A 19857-nucleotide genomic window follows, 5' to 3' on the forward strand; every position below is an offset into this window, starting at 1 on the left:
TTATGATGGTTTCGTAGTTACACCTTTTTGCAGAAGTAGTGCTCTCCCAGCACGAGCCGATGGTTGATTCTCGTTTTGTTTACGAAAGAGACATCGTGCGACACATATTCCTCGCGGAGAGAAACCATGTGTTATAAGCAAGTTTATTACTGTGGTCCTCGTGGCATGCATATTTGTGAGAGTCCAAGCTGAGCCTCTGAATGATGTGTGTTCCTCGTTCATTTCTCCAGTGGTTCCAGCAGGTTTGCTGGTACGGGTCCGTGGCCTGCTGTCTGATCTGCGTATTTGTGAAGTTCGCCTGGTACAGAAGCCCGGACCCCGTGTCAGCGGGCGTGGCACTCCTTGCGGCATTCTTGGACCGCATCCTCTGGACGCTCTTCCTAGTATGGATCACGCTGGCGTGCTCCACGGGGCGAGGCAGTAAGGCGGCAAGATTTCGTTTTTGTGTCACATTAGGATATTTAAATTCGAAGCATTCTGTAGCTGCCTGCCCGTGTTTTTTTCGCGTTGCCGTCAGTAGCCGAGGAGGACTCAGCGATGCACCTGCATACGCGCTACCGCCGGTTTGGTTCTGAGCAGTTCATTGGCGCGTGACGTCATGCGGTCTCTTCTTTTGTATACTCCAAGGTGGCCCGTCGGGATTGATGTTGTTGGGCAGCCTAACTTTTGCGCCTTCTACGCCGCATCATGTGCTTACATGCAAAATATTATTTGGCACTCAACAGACGCTTTACGATCGGTTGGTAGGTGATCAGGTTTTCGACTGGGCTCGCTTGAGGCCTAGCTAGAAAAAGAAGAGGACTACATGGCCGGTGGTCTTGTTTGAGCCGTGCTCTCTTTGCGCAGCAGCCCGACGTTCGGCCCATTAAGCCGCGTACGCATGTGTAGCACGAGTGTACAAGAGCCTTAGCGATCATTCTCTCATGGAAGCCAATGATTTGACACGCTTGGACCATCGTGCATATAGCCACAATTGGCTTAAAAGAGGGAGAGCGCGCTTTATCGCTTCTTTCAGAAAGAGAGAGAGAGACAGAGAAAACAAAGAAAAGACAGGGAGCTGAACCACATGGACGTCCTGTTAGCTACCCTGCGACACGTGTAAAAGGGGACGACGGACGAAAGGAAGAAATCGCCACTTAGAAAACTTGACATATAAAGCGCATACGTCCCGTGTTTTGCTGTTTCGACCATATTTCTTTATCGCCTGTCTTTAGGGTTTCCCTACAGAGTAGGTCTGACTTTATTTGGAAAAGCGAAAAAATGCGCCTAACGAAACAAAGTTGGAGATCTAGAAAGATATTCATGACTTCGTTTCAAACATGTCTGGATCGATAATTGAAGCGTTTCACAGTACAGAGGTCTCACTGGCGTGAGCGGATAAGCTCTGTTGACTCATCTGGTGTACAGGGTAATACTAACCAGCAACAAGAAACAGCCGATTAATATTGCAGCGGCCACAGCGTGGTCTTAGGGGTTTCGCTTGGGAAGTGGTGGGACAAATAAATATAGTGTATTGATTAGTGATTACACATTTACAACTTAAATGTACGCAACCACGTACGGGCGTTTGCATGGATTATGAGCCTGCTATCGTTGTGTGCGAAGGAATGCGGTGTTACACAAAGCCAGTCTCTTTTCCGTTTACGACCAAAGCGCATTCTGAAACACAATGTGGAGCGTCCTACTCGGCAGGCAGTTAACCGCTCTAATGTAAAATTAGGCACTGAAGGCCCTTTGTGGCGGAGCGACAAAGTCCCAAACTTCTGCGGTGGGAGAAGAACGCGAAATGTTTAGCGCACGTGCTTAGAACATTCCCACAACATACATCTGCACTTTTGCACAATATTTAACTGGAACGTCAACAGTAAGATCGCGAAAAGTAGATTATGAGTGAGTTTCACCTACTGTCTTCCTTTCTATTTCATGAGCGCGCTTCATCTTTAATTTCAGATCGCAGTTTTAGTCAATCAAGTTGGCCAAATAAATTGATTGCAGCTTTGCAGTTCCTGCCAAGCACTGCTCTCAGAACGTTTCTGGCTCTGACGGGTCTATTATTCATCCCTGTTCTCGGCGCATTATAGCGTTATTATTCTCGTTGAAAAAAAAACACAAAACAAAACAACGCTAAATAACAACATGGTCTAGCACAATACGAGAATTGTTTGTAGCCGCATTCGAAGTTCGTAATAAAAGCTAATAGCATGCACTCAGAGAAGGAAGGAGGGGAGCTAAAAGGGAAATTGTCTAGGTGCAGAAGCATGGGCACTTACCAAGGACACCTTCTACAGTTTCAACACAGCCGCAAGAATTACACGTGGTACTGTGAATCATATTGGCTTCACTTCATTTTATTACCTTAAATACCCTTTGATAGGGGTATTTTCATTGTGAAACGTGCGCAGTGACATTCTCCACGAACGTACAAGGGCAAATTATGCGGCGATTTGGTGGGGCAGGTTGTTACAATCTGTAGCGGCATGGCAAAAGAATGAGGCGGAAAAGGTAATAGTGCGCATGTGAGGGCGGCCCACTTGAAAAGTGTGCCGTATACGATGAGATGTTCGGGCTGCAGGGAGGATATGGGGTGGTTGATTAAGTGAGCTGTGATAAAACTTATGGAAATGTGAAAGGGTCAGCAAACTACAAGTCGATGTATCATTCGTAAGATGATAAGCATGAAAAAAGATTACAGCGTCTTGTGGTTTCGCCTTCTCTTCATAGTTCTTGTCATATTGTTGCAGCCACTAACGTATCTCAACTTGGCCATTTATCTGTATTGGGAACATTTGCAAACGCGTGACAACGCTTTATTTTTCCAAAATTGGACAGTGCCGCAGTTTCTATAGATTTCCTACGCTTCTATTCGGAGTCATATTCAGAAATCCGTACTTGGGCGGGAAATTAGAGTTCAATGCCGGTACCCTATTTGAACTGTAGTGTTGGCTCTAAATCCTTGTTATAACGGAATGGGGAATGGGCGAGAAGCGGCAGACAGTTTTGACTATAGGCACGGCACGGTAGAACGTGACCCTGAAAGGCTTGCACCAAGGCCGAGCACACTGCAGATAGTTTGGGTTGTTCGGTATTGCGGCGCAAACCGGGAATCCCTTTCATTTACTGCGGGTTGAGAGAGAGTTTTGCAATAACTGCTGACGTCCAATACTACGGCTGCAGCATTTATCCTTACCTGGGGCGCGTAATAGAGGTGCAGAAAGTCTCAGTCTGTACGTCTCTAGCTGTTGAAGAATGACTGTAAAAAGCCAGCTTTTTCGTAAAATGCCACATGCTCACGAGGCAGGTTATTGGGAGGTAACACGAGAGCCAAAGTGCAGGTGAACATAGTAACGATCCTCACCACCACAAGCACTAGGAAACATTACTACGGCCGTCAAGTGCCGAGATATACTACAGGTGTGCGATCACAATTGTTTCGGATCAAGGAAACCCCCCTTATCCATACATATTTTCTAAGCTGATCGAACTATCGAACCTTCTTCGGTTGCATGAACATTTCTTCTAATTTACAGTTTGGTAAAGAGTTGAAATAGACTGTTTTTAGAGTGTACAGCCCTGCTAGGACCCTAGAAATATTGTGAGAGAATAGTCATATTTCTAGAGTGAGTGATATATTGTACTGACTTATTATGTGCGAAAAAAAAAGAGGAATCTGTGAGTATAGGGCAAATTTTCTTCTGTAGGATTTAGCAAGACAACAGCATGCTCTCAGCGCTGTTGAATTAGTAAAGCTTCGGCTTCTTTGCTCTTTTTTATAATCCACAACTGATACGATCAGCTCCCGCCACAGTGGTTTAACCCCTGTGGCGTTCTCCTGCTAAGTACAAGGCCACACGGTCTATTCCCGGTTGCAATGGCCACGTTCAATAAGGCGGAATCCAAGAACTCTCCCCTAAACTTAGATTTAGGCGCACTTGACGAACAATAGGTGGTCGATATTAAGCAGAGTTTCAAGCTACGCTGTCTATCCATAGCCCATGAGTTGCAAATGGATGTTAACTGTGTTACTTGATTTAATTTGATCTCACAGTTCAAGTTGTAACGTTGTTGAGGTTCGCGATGCCCTTCCTACACTCTTAAAAAAAAAGAGAGACAAAAGAGGGTCTCGACTACCTCGACTCTCTTTTTTCAGTCACTGACTACCTTTTCTTCCAACGGTAGTCACAAAACGAAGTTAGGAATAGCGCATGAAATGGAGGGCTCCCATGCTCCTTGAAGGGAGTCAGTGAAAGGCACATATGATGTTATAAGTTACAAAGAATGAGGATTCGTTGCTTCACTCAATCAAATAACTGATTGACTATACCAAAGAAAACAGCATAATATGTAACTACCCGAGTTCAACTCGATAACTACAAAAACTAAAATGCGTTTCATGCAGTGCTGCATTACTGCATATTCAGCATAGCAAGAAATGCAAATTGTTTTTTAATTATTCAGTAAGAAATAATAGAAGCAGGATGTTACAACGCCAAACTGCAAAAGTTATAACACTGGTTGTTATATGTATGGAACACACTGTACATTAATATAGATTTTGTATATAAAGATACCGTAAGGGGGTGGGGAGCATGCATGAATATTGACTGACCATGCACAGAATGAAAAAAAAAAACAAGAAAAAATATACCATGAATATACGCACAATGACAACAGAACACAAACTGTGAAGTACACCACGTAGAGTTCATGACATAAAGCTAAGCAAACATTACTATTTTTAATGAAACAACACTAATTGACATCTGGATACCACTTCCCCTGCTAGATAAAGATCTAGGAACTCTGGTAATACCTCATCTCCTGGCTGCGCCACACAGACCAGATTGCGTTTAGATACCTGAAATGCGTATCGATGTCTCCTGAATTCAACAAGTCCCATCTTGTCTAACAAGAACAGAACCTCATCCTGAGCCGCAAACACACACGCAATCTGTACAAATTGTGGGTCATCTCCCTTAACCGCCGTGGTTGCTCAGTGGCTACGGGGTTGGGCTGCTGAGCACGAGGTCACGGGATTGAATCTCGGCCACGGCGGCCGCATTTCGATGGCGGCGATATCCGAAAACACCCGTGTACTTAGATTTATGTGCACAATAAAGAACCCCAGGTGGTCGAAATTTCCGAAGTCCTCCACTACAACGTGCCTCATATTCGGAAAGTGGTTTTGGCACGTAACAAACCGTAATTCAATTTCGTGTCCTTTGGCCATTAAAAGTCACTATGCCATTTGCGGCATAGTGACTGATTTTGCCTGCCATACGTTACCTGCTGGCAGACGCTCCTCAATGCACGTATGTAAAACAGATCTTCGCGCAGGTTTCAGGCCTGACATGGTGTAGCGTTGTTTGAAGACAATCTCACGTAATTCACAGCTTTGCGAATGTTGGCGAAGCTCTGCAAGTGTTTTAAATATGTTTTTGAAGTTTTTCATCTTCGATACCGCATTCTTAAAGTACTGCTGACTAGCCTCAAACCTCATACACCAGATTTGTTTGAGTGGTCCGAAAAGAGATATCATGCGTGGGTAGTGCACAAGGTAATGTAATTTAGGGATTATGCGGGCTTCTGGGTAGCGGGTAACGATTGAACGGAGAAATTCTTGAATTTTCACCTCTATATAAACAACAGATTCTGAGGGAAGCTCAACAGACAAAAGCATGCCTACAACTTTTCTGAATAGGAGGTAAACCTCCCAGCCTTCGTTTTCCTGTAGCATTTTAGAGGCGAACATCAGAGGCAAAAGTCCGAAAGGGCACCACTTCTGTGAAGCAGTGCCCTTTAGAGGGGCACCGCTTCACAGAACCCACAAAAAAACCCACAAATGCAAACAAAAGCCACAAAAGCCTCGTACGAAGGCTTTTGTGGGTTGTGGTGGTCTGTCAACGCTTTAGATTTAGAATCTAAAAACGTTGTGGTCTCTTCGTACAATCATTGCGGCGACGATGGAATGTGCAAACTTCGTGCACTGTTCTGCAAACCCCTGTGCTAAAACGTGCAAACCGCTGCTCTGTTCTTGCTCAAATTTTGTAGAGCGATCGCATTTTGGCGTCGACTTTACACTTGGCACAGTTAAGTGCCTTGTTTGTAAGAAAAAAAAAACAAATTTGTCTGCGCCCATGAGAATGCAAACAGCTGCCGCGATGGCGCAAGCATAAACTTGTGTCGCCGCCTGCCGTCAGCTTTAAAAGGCAGCGTCTTACGGAGGACAGTCGCCTATTCCAGGAGCAGGTAACACGCGGCAACGCTTCCTGAAATGCTGTTTTCTGGAGATGACGGCAGGCCGCGATACAAGTTTATGCTTGCACCGTCGCGGCAGCACCTCGCATTCTCATAAATGCCGGTAAGTTTAAAAAAAAATCAGGCAATCAACTGTGCTAAGTGTTATACTAAACGAAGTAGACACCAAAATGTGGTCGTTCTGCCAAATTTGAGCAAGGATATTATAGCGCTGAGCGAAAAATATTTTGCGAACGAGCGCAGCGAAATATTCAGGACCCAGCACATGACTTATGGCTTTCGTATTTAGTTCGACTTTGGATTCGCAACTATGAGAAGCGCGGCAATGGCTCTGACGGCACCTTGCAATCTACGGCGGTAAACGAATATCTAAACGCGAGTGGCATTCTTGCTTGCGTTGAGCCTGTGAAACCTGACAGCGGTGGCAGCATGTCGTCTTATCCGGCTTCAACTGAACGCTCGCTGACTGATGCGGAAGGAGCGGTTGGCCTCTTGCTTGCGTTGCGCCTGTGAAACCTGACAGCGGTGGCAGCATGTCGTCCGATCCGCCTTGAACTGAACGCTCGCTGACTGATGCGGTACGTGCTTCGTGACTGAAGTGCTACGAGCGTCACATTGTTACCAGGTGCACCTTATCAATTATGTCGCTCAGATACTTGTTTTGCGCTTGTTCTTTATTGAAAGGTACGCTCTTCTATATGTTGCATCCGTGCTGCCAAAGAATTTATGCACTCTGCTCTTCACTTTGCTGAAGTCTCTGCCCTACGGGGGTACGAGCCATAGCTTCTGGCCGTGCACTGCTGCGGCAATCGGCACATATTTTCGGTAACGGACACGGACACAAAAAAGGCCTACCAACCAGGGGCTAACATCTTCGCTGTAAGAAGCACTCTGAATAACAAAAACCTTTCACACATACAGCCCCGAGCCAATGCTTCACCTGTTCACCTTCACTTTCACATCCAATAATATTTGGCACAGAATCCAGGCAGAGTTCCATTGGTGAAAAGCTAGGGAGAGCCTCCCTTTGCACTCTACAGTACCACTGGCAATGGCACTGTCCTACATGCTGGTACTTTAAATGTCTTTAGTGTAGACACACTTGCTGGCCTGGACAGGTGTGACCAGATATTTGCACTGGTGCTCCATTTCGTCGAACTGGACACGACAATTTGCACTACGCTGGTAGTTGAAATGTTTTGAATGGAGACGCAGTGGCTGCACCAGGACGACTTGCCCACATACCATCTCTGACACATGTATGCGCTCACTCTTCACTTGATAGCACTAAAATTTAAGTGTTCCCACTCGGTGTGCTTGCCAGATAAGTGGGCAGGCCTGACACTCAAAATTTTGAAGCTTCTAATGAAACATATAGCTGCCCACTCGAGGTACAATGTGAAAGATATGCTAAATTGTATTACTTATGAAAGTGGCAAGAGCACAAAATATGGAACTCCCACACAGCATCCAGATCATAAAAATGAACATAACCAATGCTAACTATAAAATGAATTTCGGAAATTGTTTTGAACGGGCTGTTCAATGAAATGAGCACATATGTGGATTCCACATTAAGTATACCAAGCATTTTAACTATGCAATGGCAATGTAAATTGCGTTCACTCGCCCTACCTGTGCTAGCAATCTGATTGCTTACGTTTCTTAAACGATTTGGAGGACGTCTTTAAAAGCAGATGGGCGAAGATGGCTCGATGTATATCCACGTATTATCCCACCCTTTGTCCAATGGCCCCTTTGTTGATGTCAGTGGTCTGAATGAGAACGATGAGGAGGCACATTGCAATGAAGCAAGAATTAAAGGCTCTATGTACTTAAGATATTGTCACGCGCTAAGGCAAGAGTAAGCAGCAGTATCAGCAGCCAGACACGAAAACGTCAGACAGAAAAAGGACAGTTCTCCAGCTGGCGCGAGATCTTTGACTTCGTCGTCTTCAAACGCCGTTCTTGCTGGGCACGCAACGCTGGCTCAAAACACCGGGTGGCATTAGTCCCCCTCGCAACGGAGCATCGACTCGATGCTCAAACACAAAACGTACACGGGAACTGCACAAATTAGGTAATACAAAAAAAAAGAAAGGAAACGCGCTAGCACACATACGGAAATGCACATGGTAAAATGTGTTCTGTGGTCGAGAACAAAAAAGAAAACACTTCGCAGTTCTTTGGAGAACGACGCGACGACAGCAAAAAAAAAAAGGTTGTTTCACTAGTACACTTCACCGTGTAAAATACGGCTTGAGGCGGACGACATGTACAGTCTCTGCGCGTGGTAAACGGCGCTTGGGCGATGGCAGGTCTCCGTCTGCAATCACTTCATAGTTCACGTCGCTTACACGCCTTAGTACTGTGTATGGTCCGAAGTACTTGCTAAGGAGTTTCTCGCTGAGACCTCGCCGTCTAATGAATGTCCAAACCCAAACTTGGTCACCAGGCTCATAGGTAACTTGTCGATGGTGGAGATTATACTTTATTGCATCTGTACACTGCTGCTGTCTTATGTGCACACGGGCCAGTTGACGCGCTTCCTCGGTGCGCTGAATGTACTCCTCGACGTCAGGAGCTAACTGGTCGAGCTGGTCGGTATCTTCATATGGAATTATTGCGTGTAGCATAGTTTGGACTTCTCGACCATAAACGAGGCGGAATGGCGTGAAGCGTGTAGTCACCAGCGTGGATGAAGCATGTAGTCACGTACGGTAGGATTTCGTCCCACGTTTTGTGCTGCACATTCACGTACATAATGATCATGTCTGCCAGTGTTTTGTTTAGTCTTTCTGTCAAGCCGTTAGTCTGAGGGTGGTATGCAGTGGCCTTTCGATGACTCGTGTAACTCAGCTTGAAGATATCGTCCAGATGCTTCGCCGTAAATGCCGTCCTTCGGTCAGTGATGAAGAATGACTGTGCGCCATGCCGAAGCACAATGTGATGCATAAAAAATTGGGCAACTTCAGATGCTGTCCCGCGTGGTAGTGCCTGCGTCTCAGCGTAACGCGTCAAGTAGTCAGTTGCGACAATGATCCACTTATTGCCGGAGGAAGACAAGGGGAATGGTCCAAGAAGATCCATTCCAACTTCATCAAACGGCGTACGCGGACGGTCGATGGGTTGTAGAAGGCCTGCAGGCTTGAAGGGTGGTGACTTGCAGCGCTAGCATTTACGGCATCCTTTCACGTAGCGTTTGACGCAAGCAGTCAGTCTAGGCCAGTAGTACAGTTGCCATACCCTGTCCAGAGTCCTTGGGTAGCCCATGTGACCAGATGTCGGCTCGTCGTGGCAGGCTAATAGGATGTCGTCGCGAAGGGCTTGAGGTACTACTAGAAGATGTGGTTTGTCGCCGGCACCTGTGTTTCTTTTGTAAAAGATGCCCTCTCGTAGGCAAAATGACGACAACCGTCGCGAAATAGGGCGAGGAATGGACTCGATGGCGCCCTCTAAGTGATCGATGATGGGTCTTAACTCAGCGTTTTATCGCTGTTTAGCGAGCAGATGTGGCCCGCTGAGGGCTCCCAGAAAGGCGCTGTTGTCTTCCTCGTCAGGATTCTGAGATTCAACAGGTGCTCGTGATAAAGTGTCAGCATCTTCATGTTTTCTGCCTGACTTGTAAATGATGGTGATGTTAAATTCCTGGAGTCGTAGACTCCAACGTGCAAATCGTCCAGAAGGGTCTGGGAGGTTGGTCAACCAGCACAAAGCGTGATGGTTGGTCACAACTTTAAATGGCCGTCCATAGACATACGGCCTAAACATTCTGGTAGCCCAAATAATCGCGAGGTACTCCTTCTCTGTGGTGGAATAATTGGACTCTGCGCGTGACAGAGTGCGGCTCACGTAGGCGATAACTCGTTCAGTCCCGTCTTGCCATTGCACCAGGATAGCTCGGAGACCGATATTGCTGGCGTCAGTGCGTACTTCTGAGTCAGCATCCTCATCAATATGCATGAGCATGGGAGGAGAAGACAATCGACGCTTTATCTCAGCAAAGGCGGTCTGTTGTTCATCAGTCCAGAGGAATAGCGTGTCGTCACGCGTAAGGCGAAAAAGCGGATCTGCAATTTTCGAAAAATTTTCAATGAAGCGTCGGTAATATCACAAGCCCAAAAATCGTCGGACACTTTTCTTATCGGTCTTCTCAGCAGCAGTCTTCTCGGGATCGGGCCGAACACCTGCCGCGCTTACGACGTGACCAAGGAACTTCAGTTCCTCGTAACCAAAATGGCATTTCTCTAGCTTGAGTATAAGGTCAGCCGATCGAATGGCTTCGAGTAGATTTCGAAGGCATCGAAGGTGCTCGTCAAAAGTTTCCGAAAAGACAACGACATCATCGAGATAAACGAGGCAGCTTTTCCATTTGACGTCAGCGAGAACGGTATCCATCATTCGCAGAGGCCGAAATGGAGTACTCTGTATTCGTAAAGACCGTCTGGAGTTACGAAAGCAGTTTTCTTGCGGTCACGTTCATCTACTTCATTTTGCCAGTAGCCACTTTTCAGATTGATAGAGGAGAAATACTTCACGTGCCTCAGCCTGCCCAGAGAATCGTCGACACGAGGCAACGAGTACGCGTCTTTCTTTGTGACGTTGTTTAGCTACCGGTAGTCAGCGCAAAATCGCTGTCCCTGAGCAACACTTGTGACGTGGGTTCCATTCCGCTCAGCACCAGTGGAATGTAAGGGATTTTTTTGTCATTAGAGAGCTATGGTACTGCGCCATGACAATATGCACTCATTACAGGAGCACATTGCAGAATGGTGTAGCGTGGGCCATGACAGGGCTTTTAGCAGACGAAAGTGCTCACGTACGTAAACGTAGGCAAACTTGCTGCGTCATCTGGGCGATAAAAATAAAGCATTTGTCGCTTACAGTCAAGCCAAGCCACTCCAAACGTCCAAGTCGGATGCATAGCCAGTTACAACACAGTGAGTGCACTTTTGGAAAAAAACTTAGAGTATCGCCTAACTCCTACCTGCAGCCACATTACGGAACCGTAGTCATAATTTCCAAATAACGAAGAGTCTCATGCTATCAAGAACAACCTAGAACTACGAGAGCAGCGCGTCAGGTCCCTCAAATACACGCTTAGTATTGGGATGCGTATGCACGCGCTGACTAAAAGTACGCATCACATACCGTTCGTGTTGCGTTCTGCACGTGCACACTTTGCAGAACGTAGCGCTCTTATGGATGCAACAGCATTGCGTGCACAACGCAGGCAGTGCTAAATCTGTATACTGTAGAGTGGCGCATGCCCTGTCACACAAACTTAGTAAAGTTGGTGTCAACGAGTTCATTGAAGAACGGCACGCACCTACTGGCACATACCTAGTGACCTGACCTCACTTGGTTTACCGAACATGTTTGGTTCGCTCACTTGGTTTAACATGTTTACTGAAGACCAGCACATAACCGAGCGGCACATACCGAAAGCTCCAAATCGGTTTCAGAGTTTTTTTGAACGGCGGTACCTACTCAGTCAGGAATTTACACTGACCGATGTCGGCTTGAAAGATGTTCATTGAATAGCGGCACGTATTTTTTTATCGTTCAATTTTATTTAGGACATAAATACAATCTTGTAGGTATATCCACGAGGCGTGGCAGAAGGGAACACGTATGTTTCCTGACAAGGCCTTCGCCTCGGGAGTACACATCAGACAGGATTCGCACTAAATCAAAAACAGTGTGCAATCATATAATACCGAACAAGTAGAACAAAACATACATAATACATAGGGAACGGAAGCAAAATGTACACTTCATATAGATTAAAATGAACTGAACACACAAACAGTAGCAAGTCATACATGGTAGTGCAATGCGATTGTGTCACTATACAAATATGCAAATGCACTACATATATGCACTACATAAAACGATGAATTTCATTACCTATTACACAAAGGTCAAGCACCAAACAAAATCATATAGGACCGGCTATTTTTAACAATAGTAGTTTTATTTTCCTTTTGTAATGCCAAATACTTTTACTGTTGAGGGCGTGATCAATTATAGAAGGATCTTTGTTGCAAAGGGATAATATTTATGTATTGTTTCGGTACCATAGTGGTTGTGGGGTCTATGTCCAACTAAAATATTCATACGCAAATTATATACTATATCCCGCTTTAAATATTTTTCGACGAAAGTATGTAGTTATACATGATTTGATAATAAACAAAAAATCCTAGGAAAAATATGTAAAGGTCGTCTTAAGGTAACATTTTTAGAATCTGGAATATGCAGCTGTCTGGTACAGATATTGAAGAAAATACTGAACGGAAAGCTTTTCTCTGGAGTGCGAAGAGCCGGTTCACACGTTGCCACATGCACAACGCACACACATACACACAAACATAGCTCCAGGAAAGGGCCTGAAGTTCCCAAAGAATGCTAACGCAGTAAAAAGCGCTTACGTAAAGACACGACGCAATGGGAAAAACACCATTTTTTTAAATGTTATATGGGTACGTCGGTGCCTCGACCCGTTTTTCCGCCAAATTGGATCACTGCATAGTCCGTGGCATAATGGTTGAATCATTGGGCTGCTTCGATGAGGGAATCGAATTCGAAGCCGGCTGTTGGGTCAAGTTGGGTCATTGACATGGGACAACGCGCGTAAGCCCCTCGTGAGGTAATTCATTTCACACCAGCTTGTGTTAACGGTATGTAGTACTGCTTGTCTGGCGATGTTAAATGAACCTCGTTCTCGCCAACTTGGATGACTGGGTATGTGATACTATGTTTGCGCCACACTTCATCGAACCTCTTTGATCTCAGTTTGAAGAAGATCACGGTCACTGACCGAGTCTGATGTATAATCCGACGATTCAGAACTAAAGCCCCTTGATAATTTGAAAGTAGCGACACTCTCCTCCTCACGGGGCTTTCCTCCTCGATTCTCCTCGCCAGACGGCTGCGCACGGCGCGCTTTTCCTCCTGGGCTCTCGCGGACGGGCCGCAGGATTCTATGGAGGCGTGGTATTTTAGGCTAGTTGCGCGCCCCAGTGTGGTTGAAAATTTTGATAAATGCTAATAACAGCATCGATAATGCTGGAGGCAACGTTTATGAGGAGGTTGGTTTTTTCTTAAAGCCGTATGAACGGGGTATACCGATGTAAAGGGAGCTTTGAGGCGAGTTCTATACTCCAGACAATTTTTCTGCCACACTTCGTGCGTCTGATCTACTATTGCTTGTGAAACATCCCTTTGTGTGTCGCTTATTAAGCGAAAGCCTTAGACCTCTGTTTCAAGGTCCCGTTGTGAGCTACAGAAAATATCACGTGACCGAAGGAAGGCGGGAAGCGAAGTAAGCATGTGCAGCCGCGTTAAGAGATGATTAGTGATTAGCAAAGTAATGATTGATTAGTGATTGGATTAAGATGAATTCGGGTGTATTAGGGAGGATTAAGGTGGACTAAAGTCGATGAAGGTGCATTAGGGTGGATAGGTGCATAAAGGAGGACTAGGTAGGATTAAGGTTGATGAAGGTGAATTAGGGTGGATGAAGGTGCACTGAGGTGCATTAAGGACGATTATAGCTGATTAGGGTGGATTAAAGTGAATGAGGAAACATTAAGGTTGATTAAGGAGAATTAGAGTGCATTAAGGAGGGTTAGAGTAGATTAAGGTCGATGAAGGTGGATTAGGGTGAATAAAGGAGTACTTTCGTGGGTTATAGATTATGAAGGAAGGAGTATTAAAGTTGATGAATGTGGATTCGATGGATTAATGTGAATTAGAAGGATTATGGTAGAATAATCGGTCTTAATACTCAGTGAACCCTAATTCACCCTAATCCACCTTAATGCTCCTTCATCCACCTTAATCCAGCTTAATACTCCCAATCCACCTAATACAACCTAATCAACCTACATCGCCCCTAATGCACCTAAGCCTACCCTATACGGCCTTAATCCTCCTTTACCAACCCTAATCCACCATTTTCCGCCTTAATCCACCTTCGTCCACCTTAATCCTTATTCATGCACGTTAACCCAATTTAATCCTGCTTAATAGTCCCAATCTACCTTAATACACCCTAATCCACCTCTATCAACCTTAATCCAGCTCCATGAATGCTATTCCACCTTAATCTACCGTAATCCATCCTAATCGGTCTTAATCCTCCTTTATAAACCCTAATTCACCTTAATCCACATTAATCGACCTTAACATTCCTTTATCCACCTTAATGCTCCCTACGCCTTGGTAATGTACCCTAATCGGTCTTAATACCCTTTCATCAACCCTTCACTCTAATCCACCATAATCCGCCTTAATCCTCCTCCACCCACCTGAATATTTGTTCGTGCATCTTAATCCTTCTTAATGCACTCTAATCCATCCTAATCTTGATTAATACACTCTTATCAACCTTAATCCTCCCTAATCCACCTTATGGCAATCACTGATGATTCATTAGCTTGGGTAATCATTCTCTTATACAGGGGTGGACATGCTTTGCGTCACCTCTGGCCTTCCTTGGGTCACGTGATACTTCTAGTTTACAACGCGACCTTGAAACATAGACATCTAAAGGCTTTCGCCTTAAAACTTAAAAAAAAACTCGATGTTCACTAGCTAACACTCATCACCTGCAATACCACGGGCATTTTCGCCACAAATTGTTTCAGGGCACCAAGCAGAATCTGTAATGCTGCACTTCCGACTGAATAACAACAGTTAGCGGCTTGCAAGGTGATGGAGCCGCCCCAGAATGTTAAACATACTGGGGACAACCGCAACAAAACCGATGGTGAGCAGGCCGGAAGAATGAAAAAAAAAATGCAGCATTACGGGATGCTTTGCTACAAGCTATAAGCAAGACGCCTCAGCTCGCAAACAACGCTGCTCTTTGTCGGAACAAAGTTCTTTCTGCCAATGTCATGCAGCCACTGCTTCTTGCGCAAGCCGTCACGCCTTCCTTGCGGTATCATAAAAATGCCATAACCATCTTCAGGCTTCTTGCTGCAGTTATATGCGCAACAGCCCGGCATAGCACTTGCACATAGAGCAGGAAACACAGCGTACAACGTTCGCTACGCCGAGCTAAAGCGCCGAGCCAGCCTTGCTCAGGAGGAAAATGGCGCGAACGAAAAAGAAAAACGCAAGCAAAACCCAGGATCCGCGCGTTTCCAAGGCCAACGGCAGGGAGACCAATCGTCGTGCAGAAAAACGGGGGCAAAACGCGCAAGGGGCGAGGAGGAGGCGAGGAGGTCGCGTGGCGGCGGCAGAGTTCAAAGGGTGTCGCCACTTTGAAATTATCAAGGGACTTTATTCGGAACCCCGTACGGTTTCCTTGTTCACTGAGTTGGACAGGAAATCGTCGTCACTTCTGTAGCCAGCAGGTGACGTAACGAACGTGCGTGAATGGCAGGCATAGTTCCTGGTGCCACAAAGTATATATTGGTGAAACAGGGATGTTCTCCAGACGCATCAAGGACCATAAACGTGACGTAAGAAATAATAGTCTCATGACGAACGCCATTGCCGAGCATGCGCCGGAACATAACATCAATATTGACTGGGACAATGCCGCTGTTGTTGTCAAAGAAAAGAACATGTCATCCCGGCGGCTGCTACAATCCCTAATAACTCAATCGACGCCAGCTATGATGAACCGGAAACCAGGAACTATGCCTGCCATTTATGCACGTTCGTTACGTCACCGTCTGGCTACATAAGTGACGCCAATTTCCTGTCCAACTCAGTGAACAAGGAACCCGTAAGCGATTCCAAAACGTTAGATTATACATCAAACTTGGTCAGTCACTCTGATCTCCTTCATTCCTATGCCTGACCAGAAGAACTGTCGTCGAACCCTTGATTATGATCTCAGTGTCGGTGAATGGGTATGTGAATTTGGGTATGAGGCGCTCTTCAGGTGAACATCATTACCACAAACTTGGTTCATTAGGTGTGTGCCGTACTTCAATGAACCTCTTTGGCACTAACTTGGCTCCCTGGGTGTGTCGCTGGGGGACTTAGGTTACTTGGGTCAGTAGTTGGCCATTGCTGAAAGCACCAGTGGGAGCTGTGCGAGATGAGGCCGTACCATCTACTACTGCTGCCGAACCGATTGACACATCGACGCAAATTGGACAGATGTATACAACATGCACTGAAGGAGTATATGTAAAAATTTATACAAAATTCAGATAGAAGGGAACTTGAACACGTAAAAATAAACAATCTGCATTGAACATATTGCATAATCCTGACTATGTCTCGTTCGTTTCATTGTCATTAAAGATCATCACGAATAATCATCAATAATGAAACAACTAGCATAAGAAAGGATGCTAATTGTACTGCCGTCGCTAATCTTCTCCACAGGATGAATGCACCACCAATTTTTTGTCGTCTTCTTGGCGTGGCTCTGTAAGGGCGGATTCATAGTATCGCTACTTGTGACACTCCTTCACAAGGCGTGTTGTTACCGGGTGGATCGTATTTTTCTCGTCTTTCCTCTTTATGTCCTCCTCCTCTTCCTCAGGTACTGAGACATGCTTCCAAAATAGGTACAGAAAAGAGCACCTCTTCCTCTTCACAATCACCTCTCGCTGTCTGTCATAACTTTTGCTTTCGGAGTACATGCATAGAAAATTCAAATCAAGGGGGTATGGGCACTCATGTGAGCCCACATCACCCACAGAATACTCCTAAAAATAGCGTCCATTTATGTCTGTTGGAAGTCTGCCTAAGCTCATAAGCTGAATCCGTAGTGAAATAAGAGAACATTTCCTCGTTATTTATCTCCGCAGGGGCTCTATCGAAGCTGCTATCTTGGAACGCTTACGTGCCGCTGAGCAAGCTCTCCTTCGGCGTCTACCTCATCCACGTGCCTTTCCTCCACCTGTTGTTTCGCGCGTCCAGGGAACGAATGTTCTGGTCCGTGTTCAATCAGGTAAGTTAAAAAGAAACTGGCTTACCCGAATTATTTAGAGGGGGCAAACGACGAATGCCTGACGAAGGCAAGTGCTGATGTCGAAACGCTGGTTCTGACCTGAAGTTTTGTACTTTTTCGCACTGTCGATGGCCTCAAGTCTGCATCTCTTTGTACTCGCTGCCGTAGTTCAGTGGCTATGACGTTGCGCTGCTCAGCACGTGGGCACGGGTGCGAATACCGGCCGCGGCGGCCCATGTTCGTTGGGAGTGAAATGCAAAAGAACTCGTGTTCCGTGAATTTCGTGAACAGTAAAGAAGACCAGGGGGAGAAAATTTATCAGGAGTTGCCCGCTACCGCGTGCCTTGTAACCAGATTGTGCTTTTGACACGTAAAATGGCAGAAGTCAATTTTTTGTCCATCTCCCCGTGAAGCTTTTGTCTGGGCTAGACTTCTGACCGCAAAGCTTGTTAACCCATGATTAACAAAACCGCTAGTCATAATGCGGATTCTTGCCTCAAAGATTGCCCTCGCGCACATGATCACTAAATGCTTGGTGGATGTTCTGCGCAAGTCCATCTAGAGGTCACTTCGGGAGAAGGGACAGTTTGAGCAGTTCCTCGTGCTTTAAGAAGGCAAATAAGGATGATAACGTTTAAGCTTTCAAGAAAATTTATAAATGTTCAGTGCGACCTGCATTGAGAGAAAAATGCATATGATAAAGCTGAAAGCAAGAACTGCTCATGCGGAAAGAAAACGGGGTCATGGAGCGCGTTACGAGTAAATAAAGAATAGTGCCAATATAGAATTGATCAACTGTTTGAAAATTAACCATCTCCAAGAAACTTATGGGGGAGGTACTCAGTAGAAATGTTGTTAGAGGTAAGGGAGAAAAATAGTTTCAAGGCGGGCTCCCAAATCACCATGATTCAAATATTCCTGAAACACATTTGTTTATATTCATTTTGTTGTCAGTATACTTGCAGCGAATATTTGGTACAAGGACCCAGTATAACAAGCTGGTCAAAGCAGCATAATTGGTCATATAAAAAATAAACAGAAGAACCAAGAATCTATTGCAGGTATAAATAAGAATAGGTCTGCACGTTTCAGTGCTGTCACCATCCATAGAACATTATAGTTCTGCGCGACCAGAATGACGTTTATTGTTTCGGACAAAAGCAAGAGCTACTTATCAACACGGTTTACGTTGAGACATACTATAGCAGTGTCTTAACCATAGGCACAATTTCTTGTATTTAACGTAAAATGGCAGTTCAGTGAGCGCAAGCAGGCAGTCTAATGCGCATGAACGTGTAATGCGCTGAGCGCAAACTTCGTCGCCGCTCAGAAAACCGGATGCCGAGTGAAGGGTAGTGCAGCGAAGTGTTGGGATGAGACTGGTTGGTTGGGATGAAGTTACAAGTTATTGCATGCAGTCGAGTTATAGAAATCGCTTGGTGAGGGCTATGTCCATCACTGGACCTCTATGAATTTAATTGTGGAGTTGAACGTCCTTCCTGAACTACTCAGTGGGTCATAGCGAATGCTTAAGTGCGGAGATCCCGATTACTTTTGACCAACTGGGGTTCTTTAACACGCACTCAAAACACGGTACACGAGCGTTTTCCGCAGTCCGCTCCCATCAGATCCGCTCCGATCACGTGGCTGAGCAAAGAAATCGGCGACGTCGTGCTGAGCGGCGCTAGGCCATGGTTACTGAATGACCGCGGCGGGTACTGGACATAAGTAGGGGCCGATAACCACGATGATAGTTGCACAGTGTCATTAACGCAAGAAGTAGCACTAATGCCTAGAAGATCACTACGCAGCACTGTGGTTAGCGCTTAGCGTTAAATTATTCCAAGACAGCACGACCCACAGGAGTCAAAGAAAGAAACGACCATACAAGTCCTGACTGCTAATTTTATGAGCGGCCATACAAGTGGTTGTACAAGTTGCAACAGTAGAGAGGGAGGAGCAAAGAAGGTAGCCAGATACCCCTTTGCGATAACTTGGGCTACGGGAAAGGAACAAAGGAGGATTGAAAGAAGAGATTGGAGAAACAGTCCTAGCTGAGTAATCAGGTGCGCATCGTAAAAGATGATAGGTGTAACGGCTAAAACAACGTACTATACGCGCAACATTATTAATGTTGGTAAGCAGGTATTGTTGCTCTAGTAGTAACACACATAGTAGGTGTGATTTTCGTTGCCGGAAAATTTTCGGCGACATAACTGGGTGGACTAGTATTAACCGCTTTGGAATAGCCGTACTGCACCATTAAAGTATCTCAAATTTTGATAAGGTGCCTTGAGCTGCGTAATATAACGATGAAACTGATGCATCATAAGGCTTTCCACCAGTATGCCAATTTACGTAGGACTGTTAGAATGCGAATTCTCCCCAGAAATTTTTCCTTCAGGTGTGTTTGCCAAAGATATTGAACAGCATGTTTTTTTTTTCACTTCCCTTTCAGCTGACGTTGCTGTTTCTTCTGCTCGTCTGGAGCTTCTTGCTCTCCTATTTATCTTTTCTCATTTGTGAGGCACCGACAGCTGCTCTCGACAAGTTGTTGTTCAGCAGGCTAATTGGAGGAGGAGAACGAAGAGAAGGACACTCGGAAAAGGCGCAACCTGAAAACAATAACGGTGGCAGCGACGTGAAGAAACCGGAGAATGCAGAAGACAGCGTCT

General features: G+C 45.5%; 1 long non-coding RNA gene across 1 annotated transcript; it reads left to right on the forward strand.

The window, feature by feature from the left end:
- The first annotated feature begins 311 nt into the window (after positions 1 to 311).
- On the forward strand, positions 312 to 19768 carry LOC139055510 (uncharacterized). The gene is made up of 3 exons (XR_011511819.1): positions 312 to 420; positions 17040 to 17182; positions 19641 to 19768. It is a non-coding gene; the product is annotated as an uncharacterized lncRNA (long non-coding RNA).
- Positions 19769 to 19857: the final 89 nt, after the last annotated feature.

This window comes from Dermacentor albipictus, chromosome 2 (assembly GCF_038994185.2).
Source record: "Dermacentor albipictus isolate Rhodes 1998 colony chromosome 2, USDA_Dalb.pri_finalv2, whole genome shotgun sequence".
Classification (NCBI taxonomy): domain Eukaryota; kingdom Metazoa; phylum Arthropoda; class Arachnida; order Ixodida; family Ixodidae; genus Dermacentor; species Dermacentor albipictus.